The sequence below is a fragment of the Ptychodera flava genome, chromosome 10, assembly GCF_041260155.1.
Source record: "Ptychodera flava strain L36383 chromosome 10, AS_Pfla_20210202, whole genome shotgun sequence".
Classification (NCBI taxonomy): domain Eukaryota; kingdom Metazoa; phylum Hemichordata; class Enteropneusta; family Ptychoderidae; genus Ptychodera; species Ptychodera flava.
In genome coordinates, this window is record NC_091937.1 from 28,178,346 (window position 1) to 28,185,717 (window position 7,372).

General features: G+C 36.8%; 1 long non-coding RNA gene across 1 annotated transcript; it reads right to left on the minus strand.

The window, feature by feature from the left end:
* Positions 1-848: 848 nt before the first annotated feature.
* Positions 849-4,350, minus strand: LOC139142384 (uncharacterized). The gene is made up of 3 exons (XR_011554387.1): positions 3,390-4,350; positions 2,670-2,751; positions 849-2,049 (listed from the first exon to the last, which is right to left on the minus strand). It is a non-coding gene; the product is annotated as an uncharacterized lncRNA (long non-coding RNA).
* Between the last annotated feature and the right edge of the window lie 3,022 nt (positions 4,351-7,372).

Sequence of the window (7,372 nt, forward strand, 5' to 3'; positions counted from 1 at the left end):
TATCTGAAGGTTTATTCCTTTTGAGGTACAGTAGTGGTAACTTTTGATGATTTTTAAAGTAATTTTGTACTAACTTGTTACAGTTGCACTTTCTTGTTCTGTAGATGATACATCATGATGAAATGCCCAGTGTTTGGCTTTTCAACATAAGGCCAAAGTAATTAAATTCTTTGTTTTGCGTCCCCATCCGCTTAGATTTTTTAAGGTTTTCATGAAAAACACACACAGTATATTTGAATAGGAAATTTTATGACATAATCGCTTAACTTTTCTGAACTAAAAATTCTGTTACAATTTTTTATTTGCTGCAATAAAATTACATTGTGTTAATTTTCTTGTGTGTGTTTTTCAGCCGCTTAGACGTGTACCTTTTCCCATTTTGAATGGACGCAAAACAAAGAATTTAATTACTTTGGCCTAACCTACAGGTGCAGTGTATATAGCTTACAATATCGTTGACAATAGAGTGAAATTCAATCCTCAACAATAGCAAAGCACAATACATTTATACAAGTTCTGTTCAGAAATTTAATATCAGTCCTTCATTTTGGCAATTCATGCTGTATGTGGTAGAACTAGAAAATCTAATTGTAAGGCAGAACAAAATTACTGTAAAAATCATCAAAATTTAAGGTTACATCTGCTGTAATTTATCTCAGGTAAGTATTATGAAATGTGACTTATTGCTTTTAAGTTTATTTTCCTAAAGTTTTATTTTTATTTCTCTTTTCTTTCCTTCTGAAATACTCAATAAGTCTTCTTCACACTGGTCTTCTGTTAACTGTGTTTGCCAATGTGTGTTTTACATTTTGCTTTGTTCAAGAATCACAAGGACCAGTTTGATGACATTTTCATTTTTTTTTTTTTGAATGTCAGTTATAAGTTCTTGTGTAACTCCTGGAAGCATATTGAAACAATTACTTAGCTCATCAACACAGGGTCAATACATGAATTTGTAAACTACAGTTATTGTTTGCATTTTAACCCTTATCTAGACCAGTGTTCACTTAATTTGTCAACACTAATATCGCAGTCTGTCAATGTACAGGTTGAATTTACAAATTTGACACTGTGTAACTCAGCATGGCTTAGGGAGTAGAAAAAGAAACTGCAGTTGACATTAAGGACAAAAATAGTGAAAAATCATTGAAAGTTACAGAGCCATACCAGCCCGTTACATCAAATTGCCTTTTTGTCACACCAATTAATCGTTGTCTTTTCAAGTGATTGTAAGCCCTTGTATATCATCATGTACACAACATATTTTTAGTGAAAACATATTTTAATAAATTCCTTTAAATCAACTTGAACAACAAAAGGCAGCATATTAAATGACACAACATACTACACTATTTTGTTAATTAATTACCTACATCTCTAATTACAATGCAATGTTAATAATACTTTCATTGTCTGTAGTATAGGTACAGAATTACATGTCATTTGATAACTATTGGCAATAGGTGTCAGCAAGTCTACTGTTTAGCTGAAATCACTAAATTTTCCTGAGAATGAGATTTTCTCAGTCTGTATATTCCCCACTCAAATTTAAGATAGGAGCATTTTCTGTTTTGGGCACATTTAATTTCTAGGGTTAGAGACAACTACCAACTACAAAATTACCAAGAGCTGTTTCAATGAGAGGCAGCTAGGTTCTCAAGGTTGTCTGGAAGCACTAGGAGTAATTGTACAAACTTGTGATGTTGCAATAAACTCTCCTGCAAATGTGTCATAAAGTGAAAATCAGGAAATTCAGTGTTCATGGGATTGTTAAAAGTGTACTTTTCACGCATGCTTCACGACAGCTACACTTTGGTTTCACAAACTTTTTGCAGGAGTCGTCTCAGGCTTTAAAGCTGTGGATCCGGGGTGGTATATGCCATCACTGTGGTACAGATGTGTTGCTCTAAATCTCTGGAACAGTTCTGATCCCAATGGTTTTGTAGTGTGTAATTTGATACAGCATGGCAGACATGTGGTTGCAAAACCCTTTCCAGGCTGTACATGGCAGTGATTTTCCTTCACTGGCTTGTTATTCAGATAAGTGATCTACAAAAGACAAGCAAAGTAATTCTATTGATGACAATTTGCCAGTATTTTTACATTGCATCACATACATTGTCATGGAAAACCAAATTTAAAATTCTGTCTGCACTTTGTCAATACAGATTTTGGAGTTTGTGTTTCAGTGATTGTTATTGTTTGACAATTGAATTTACACCTGAACATGAATTCATTTACTGACATGCCACACACTATGTGAACAACGTGATTTGGAATCCTGACATATTGACTGCATTGATGAGGAGAGCAAAAAAAATAACAAAACTTTTCAAAATGTTAACTTCACCCTCTAGCCATACATTTCTCAAGATCTGTTCAAGATAAATTGACTGGTTCTTGTTTTTTTTTCTTTTAATGTTTATGGAAGGCAGACCTTTCTGATTCATGAGTGGAAATTTATATATTTACTAGATCACTGGTCATAAGTGGAAAATCAATGCATACTTTGATCAAGTTGAGAATTTGATAAAAAAACATATTTATAAGTACACCTTGGTATATTAATATTACCTTGTACACTTTTGAGAAAACCTAATAAAGTGTATTAAATACAAAAAAATATTACTGTGAATACAAATAAGATACTGAGAGGATTCAATACTTACAGACAGTTTATTAGGAGAGTCATTCTTTTCCATTGACCAATAACAAAACATTTGGCATAACAGCCTCCCTCAAGAACTTTCACTGAAAAAATTTGAAAAAAAGAAAATCTGTCAATTACTCTTTCGCACCCATGGGTTGCAAACTTAAACTGAGACATTAGCACTTAGGGACACTTCAAATGCAATGTTGGCAAATAGGAACATCTGTCAGATTGAGATGCTACAACCTGATGAAGACAACACGTATTACACAAAATCACGGTCAGGAGCAGCTGCTGGTTTTGCCTGGGTATTTGGGCCGGACGGTAAAACCAAATTTTGCCATCCGATCCAAGCTACAAACCTCGAGCCACTACTATACTGCAGCTAAGTCAGCGGTCAGGAGTGACCGTGAAAAATCTGGGACTGTATATCGATCGTGTCAGAACATTCAGGGAGACAAAACCACTTTGAATTGATAAAGGCGTCCTTCTGCAGATCTGGTGACCATACATCGCGTCGTGGTGCGATTTTGTCAAACAATCATCGATAAGCCCACTGCTGATACTTTAGTTTTGTTGGTCATGATATTTTCCATATATTTTTCACGAAATTACTCCATTTGTTTAAAGATTAGCCAGGTACAACGTTCATTTTCATTTTTCGATGTAAAGTATTCACAGAAGGTAATTTTGAAACATTTTGTCGTCTGCATACGTTACGCGGCGCGTGGCAACTTACCTTGAACTTGAAGATCGTGTAAGATCCGGGAAAACATTCTGGTCTTTTGATAAATCCTCTTCGGAGCCCTCGCAAAATGTTCAGCAGTCAGATCTCCGTCTCTTCCTACCTCCATGCTTATAGTGAAGTCCACTATGTTTGCCAGATCGTTTGTCAAAGCCAGATTACCAGGACGAGCACGAAAAACAACATTCAAATTCTTGTATATAACCTCGTTTTCATTTCAAGATGGACGATGTTATGTTGCCGAAACCACTTTTGAGAAAGATTCTCGGTCAAGTGCAAGTGAAAATAACGTTAGAATTATAATGTTTGATATGATATTGAACTTTATGATGAAGCAATTTTTCCACTCAAAAAGCGAAATCGCCTGTAAAACACGCTTTTCAGTGTAGTTTCCGCATTTCTCGGTCGCTTCTTTTTTGCTTATCCCTCAAGGTGTAATACGGACACCCCTCTTTTCACATGGTATATGACCAGCGCTGACGACACACACACCTTCACGCGACATACCTATTAGAAACAACTATCTGAAGGTTCAAATCAAATCTTCAACAAATGTTCCCGGTGCGAAGCTTTATTTAACCTTCTGAAGGTAACCTTTGTCCAACCTTTCAGAAAACTATGGTTGTCGAAAGGTTCAGTGTAAACATTTGACTAAGGTTCTAAGGCTGAAGCTCTATTTAACCTTGTGAAAGTAACCTTCGTCTAACCTTTCGGAAAACTAAGGTTGTCGAAAGGTTCATTGTGAACATTTGACGAAGGTTCTAAGGCTGAAGTTGTATTTAACCTTCGAAAATAAGCTCATTCAAACTTTGGGCATTAACCTTTGTACAAGATTGCAATACAACCTTTGACTTGGATTTTTTTGAATCAAAGCTTTGTCTAAGCTTCAGCATGAACGCCAGCACAACCTTGGAGGGAATCGACCTTCAACAAAGGTGGTGCACAATCGCGTGTGTAGTGGAGTCACTCGACTTGCGCAATACCAGCGCACACATTATTATTTCGGAGATTTTTACTTTTAGTCAAACTTTTGATGACTGACCTCATATAGCAAAAATTGCTAGTTTCAGCACTTCTAGAAGTTGAGCCGGGTTTGTTTTACGTTCAGTGTTGAGGTCCAGCTAGCAGCTGTGGAGTCTGCGGGTAATTGATAAGTTTAGACAACACGCACACAATAATCATTTGTGAACCCTCGCAATTCACGTTTGACGTAATTTAATTTTTGGGTTATATTTAAAGAAAGAAAAGGCATGAAATAAAAAAAATATTTCCATTTCGTTTCGAAAAATTAGCAGATCGGTGAACTTGCTCTTGTGAATCTACATTATGTGTGTATGAACTCCTGCACTGGCTTGGGAAACTCCTTGACATAAATGTCACTTGTTGTCGGGTACGGTGTTGTTCAAGGTTTCTCAGCAGACACGAAAAGACTGCACGATAGAAAACTCGAGTTTAAAAATATAAAAGAACACGATACTAACACCAAGCATGTACAGCAAGAGTGATAAAATTATCGCAACTAACAGAAGTTTCATCTCGCTCAGGCTAATTTTTGGACTCGGGTATGCAATCAGCATAGCCTAGGATATGTTCGAAAAGCAGCGTGTCAAATACTTTCATAGAACTCCTTTATCGTCTGCGTCCTCGGCCAAATCTGACTCTTCACTGCATTCTTGATCGTTATTGCAGGGAGTATGAGTCAAAGTCGGACTGTTTTACATTTAAATCGACCTTTGCGCACGTTGCCGTCTTTTTCAGGTCCGCTTTTGTGGACCTCGCTTGCTTTTTCGACGGTACGGAGCGCGAGCGCCGGCTTTGGTCTGCTCGACGTGTTTGCCGTACCGATACATGCGGAGTTCAAAACGCTGAGCATAACGTTGAAGCTAGCGCATGCGCACTATACCGCAAAGCTATACATAATCTCTGCGTGTTTATCAAAGATATCGTGGTCGGTAATCCGTGACCGTTAAGACAAAAGGGAATAATGGCACGGCTGTGTAGCTGATAGTTTTCCATTTTAGTAATATTTCAGGAATTTCCCGGTACGATGTGACCCAACACCTTTCCCAAAAGAAAGACCATGTGTCAGTGGTTCGAAATTTGAAATAAAAAAAAAATTGCTAAAATTGACCTTTGAACCTGAGTCGCATCGTTAAGACTTGACCTTATTGAATATTAAATTGTATAGGCCAGAATAAATAAAAGCAATGTGCCCACTGATATAGTTACCCCGATGATAGCCCAGAAAAGCTGAAAGATAACACATCACCTGGACGTGATTGGTCACGCTAAAACGACGTTTTGACTTATTTGATTTAAAGTCTGGTGCCGTTGTATTGATATATATAAAAAGAAGGATGTCTTGCATCTGCCTTCTGTTTTATTCACTGTGAACGTTTGAGGACTGGGGCATTGTCACGACTTAGATCATCGAAATTTCAAATCGAAAATGTCAAAACAAGTGTTTTAGAATATGATATATCAAGAATCACGACATCAGAAGGGGTGGACGCACTTTGTCACGGATTGTTTATTATCCCGCATTGTTTGTTAGCATTAAATCCAACAAAACAAACGTGGATAATCTGAGCGCAATCGCAACTAATAAATTTTTTGTCCTTGTCATTGACGAGATGATATTTTCACAATGAATGACTAAGACTATTTAATGTCTGTGATCAAAGACATGGCGCCTTTCAACTAGTTCTTAGGTACTGACTTAGACTCTATCACAGCCCGTCGCCGGCTTCGCCTTAGTCCATACTAGCGCCCTCAGCAGTTAAGCCGAGCGAAGCTCGGCTAAGCGAGCCGACTAAGCCGGCCCCGATACGCCATAGCACGGCTGGCCCGGTGAGCGTCGCTTGTTAGAAAGACCGTTGAGGGCGTATAACTACGTAGCGAACGAAGGGGGCGTGACACAGTAAGTGAAAACTACCCACAATTCCCCTTGATTTGTGTGCTCAGAGATTATTGCTAAAGGCTTCTTTAATTTATCAGTTTCTGAATAATTTGAAACTTAGAATTTAATTAAAGGATTATTAATTAAAACTATGTTCCAAAAGTATTGATCAGGTTTAAAATTCAGGAGTAAATTGAATAAGAATTCGATGTTTGTAGGTGCTAAAAATTGTACACTTGTCAAAGTAAAATTTTCAGCAGCTAAGATGGTCTCATCATACCACCTGTCAGACATGTTAATTTCCTTTGTTACAAACATACAAAAAAAATCAATACCCTTTCTTTTGCCAACACAGTGCAACTTATTCCCTTAGTTCCTTGAAAATATTGCATATGCTGTCAAAAATCTATGTTGACAAAATCACAAAATTGCTATCTCCTCTTGGAAAAGGGGTTGATCTACTCATATTCACAGTGAGAAATTAGAGAATTATGATTATCAAAACTATGGTCCCAGAATTTTGAAATATGGACCGAGCTGTTCTGTGTACAGAAGAAATTTGCTTCAGTTCAGTGAGTGATCTCCGTGTGTACAGATTATGGAGAATTGTCGGAAGCCTCACTTACTGTGCGTGAGTGAGTCTAATACAGACTACACAGTACAATAAATTACCCACAATGCTGTTTGATTTGTACCAACGACATTAGTTTTCTTATAATTTTCAGTTCTGTATAAAAGCAATAATGTGAAGTCTCATGATAATTGATTAATTATATTTATTAAAAGTACGTTAAAATATTGTAGTATAAATTTCAAAGAAACCGTCAATTAATCATAAAAGTCACATTCTGCAGGTACTACAAATGTCACAGTTTTGGGAAGCAAGTTATGACCAACTGAAGGGGTCATTCTCTGAAAAAAGTTAGCATGTAAATTTCTTTTGTCTTTTCTATTTGCAAAAAATCAATATCCTTTTGTTTCATAAAACAGGTGCAACTAGTCTCCCTACTTTCCATCACTTTATTCTGTATGGCTGAGGACACAATCAGCGGAAAATTTTACAAAAATGCTATCTCCT